The sequence below is a fragment of the Oncorhynchus nerka genome, linkage group LG12, assembly GCF_034236695.1.
Source record: "Oncorhynchus nerka isolate Pitt River linkage group LG12, Oner_Uvic_2.0, whole genome shotgun sequence".
Classification (NCBI taxonomy): domain Eukaryota; kingdom Metazoa; phylum Chordata; class Actinopteri; order Salmoniformes; family Salmonidae; genus Oncorhynchus; species Oncorhynchus nerka.
The window spans coordinates 6,128,899-6,132,072 of NC_088407.1; positions in this window are offsets into that span (position 1 = coordinate 6,128,899).

Here is a 3,174-nt window from a genome sequence, read left to right on the forward strand (position 1 = left end):
GTTATAGTCTAATGTTAGTGTAACGGCTTTCTAATGGTGAAGGAGAGTCGGACCAAACTGCAGCGTGTCTATTGTGATTCATCTTTAATAAACCAACGACCCAAAAATTTACAAAAAACGAAAACCGAAAACAGCCATCTAAGTGTCATAACATGTAACCAGGATATCAAGACAATAGGACAATCACCCATCCACTTAATATGCTAGATGTAGCCCAATCAGAGACAACGGTAAACACCTGATTGATTGAGAACCACTCAGCCATAGATTTCACCCCACTGAAATCCCATATACACAGGTCCAAAATCCCAAGACAAAACACACCACAATACAAAACTCCATCCACACCCTGGCCTGACCTACATGAAGAAAACACAAAATACTTAGACTGGGGCGTTATAGAACCTCCTTTGGACATGACCTCAAAACAAATAGGAGGGTCCGGGTGGGCGTCTGTCCATGGTGGCGTTCTGACCCCACTTAGTCTTAGTCCTTTCCTCGTTTTGTCTTTTCCTCACCCAGAAACCCACTGGATTGAGTATCGGTCTGAGGGGCAGCTGACTGAGGCAGCTGGGTGAGGGGAAGCTCAGGATGAGAGTTTGCTCAGGATGATTTTCTAGTGAGAGAAAGCTGGGATGTGGAAAGCTGGGAGTGATGGTTCTCAATCAGTGAGAGAAAGCTGGGAGTGAGAGAAAGCTCGGGAGTCCCTGATTGAGAGGAAGCTCAGGCAGGTTAATGGATCTACCAGATCCTGTTTTCCATTGTGTTTTGTGGCAGATCCTGGCTGACTGGCAGATCCTGGTGTTTGCGGATCCTGACTGATAATCTGGCTGACTAGCGGATTGTTTCATTTGTTGTTTTGTTAGTCAGTGTTCAGATCCTGTGTTCAGATCCTTGATTATTATTAAAAATCAGATCCTGAGCGGATCCTGGCTGACCACGCTGGCAGATCCTGGCCGACTGGCGGATCCTGGCTGACTTCTGGCAGATCCTGGCGACTAGCGGATCCTACAGTATCAGGCAGATCCTGGCTCTCACTTCTGGCCATCCTGGCATGGCAACTGGAGACATGGTCCTGGCTGAATGGCGGATCTAACTGATCCTGGCAGACTGGCGGCACTGGTGGCGCTTGGCAGACTCGGCGCTGGGCAGACTGGTTAGCTCAGGCGGCGCTGGGCAGACTGGCGGCACTAGACGGGTGGCACAAACGCTGGGCAGACGGGCGGCACTGGGCAGACTGGTGAGCAAGGCGGCGCTGGGCAGACTGGCGTCTCTGTAAAGCTGGGCAGAACAACACAGACTTTTGAGCTTATGCTTATTTACAGGCTGACAGCAACAGATGGTGTCATTCATTTAATTGAGGGGCTTTCGCTTGGCATGAGGGGCGTGTATTTTCCAACACCAAACTATGGGAGGCAGCGCGCCGGACAGGCGGGAGCACCGCAGAAAGGCTGGTTATGGCAGCGGCGCTGGACATCAATACCAGCATCCCAGGCGGGAAACACTAGACCCAGCGGCGCCGGACAGGCGGAAGCTTCCGCAGCGGCGCCGGACAGGCGAGAGGCTACAGCGGCGCCGACAACAGATCCACAGATGATGCAAGGCTCCATTGCGCTTCACTCTGGACGCCAGCGGCCCACCTGGACAAAGCGAACACGCTAGCGTGAGAAGGCGGGAGGCTCAGCGACTAGGCAGCTCAGCGGCGCCGTTCAACACCATAGTGCAGCCTCAGGCGGGACACACTGTAGGCCTGATCGTGGTGCTGGCACTGGTGGTAATGAAGGGACACCACAGGAAGCTGAACGGGAGCTGCTCCGGAGGGCTGGGGTGTGGAGGTGGTACTGGATAGACCGGACCGTGCAGGCGCACTGGAGCTCTTGAGCACCGAGCCTGCCCAACCTTACCTGGCTCGATGCCCACTCTAGCCCGGCCGATACGAGGAGCTGGAATATACCGCACCGGGCTATGCACCCGCACTGGGGACACCGTGCGCCCACTGCATAACAAGGTGCCTGCCCGGTCTCTCTAGCCCCCGGTAACCACAGGAAGTTAGCGTAGGTCTCCTACCTAGCGTAGATACTCCCTGTGAGCCCCCAAGAAATTTTTGGGGCTGACTCTCAGGCTTCCATCCGCTCTGCCGTGCTAGCTCCTCATAATGCCGCCTCTGCTTTTGCTGCCTCCAGCTCGGCTTTGGGGGCGACAATAATCTCCAGGCTGATCCCAGGGTCCTTTACCGTCCAGTACCTCCTCCCATTTCCATTTCTCCAGGTAGTGCAATCTCTCCCACTGTAGCTGCTGCTCTGGCATGAGGGGCTGAGCTCTGACAGCGCCGGACAGGCGGGAAGCTCCGCAGCGGCGCCGGACAGGCGGGACGCTGAGCGGCGCCGGACAGGCAGGACGCTCCGCAGCGGCGCCGACAGGCGGGAGGCTCCGCAGCGGGCCGGCAGGCGGGAGGCTCCGAGCGGAAGGCGGGAGGCTCCGCAGCGGCGCCGGACAGGCGGGAGGCTCCGCAGCGGCGCCGGACAGGCGGGAGGCTCCGGGCAGCGCTGGACAGGCGGGACGCACTGTAGGCCTGATGCGTGGTGCTGGCACTGGTATGCCGTGCATACTATGCCACGCCAACAGCTTTCCTTCTACTCTGTCCACTACATCCTCCGCACTCTCAGACTCAGCACTCTGCTTCGCCGACAGCTCCAATTCCATCCATGGCTCTGCCCAGGGTCCTTTTCCGTCAAGGATCTCCTCCCAAGTCCATTTATCCAAAGAGTGCAGCCTCTCCCACTGCTGCTGCTGCCTCTGTTGCTTCTCCTGCTGCTGCCTTTGCTGCTGCTGCTGTTGCTCCTGCTGCACCTGTCGCTTCTCCTGTGGCTCCTGCCTGTTGACACGCTGCTTGGTCCTGTGGTGGGTGATTCTGTAACGGCTTTCTAATGGTGAAGGAGAGTCGGACCAAACTGCAGCGTGTCTATTGTGATTCATCTTTAATAAACCAACGTAACACACAACAAAACACTAACACTACAAAAAACGAAAACCGAAAACAGCCTATACAAGTGTCTACTAACCTCTAACCAGGACATCAAGACACACAGGACAATCACCCACAATACAGCCAAAGAATATGGCTGCCTAAATATGGTTCCCAATCAGAGACAACGGTAAACACCTGCCTCTGAT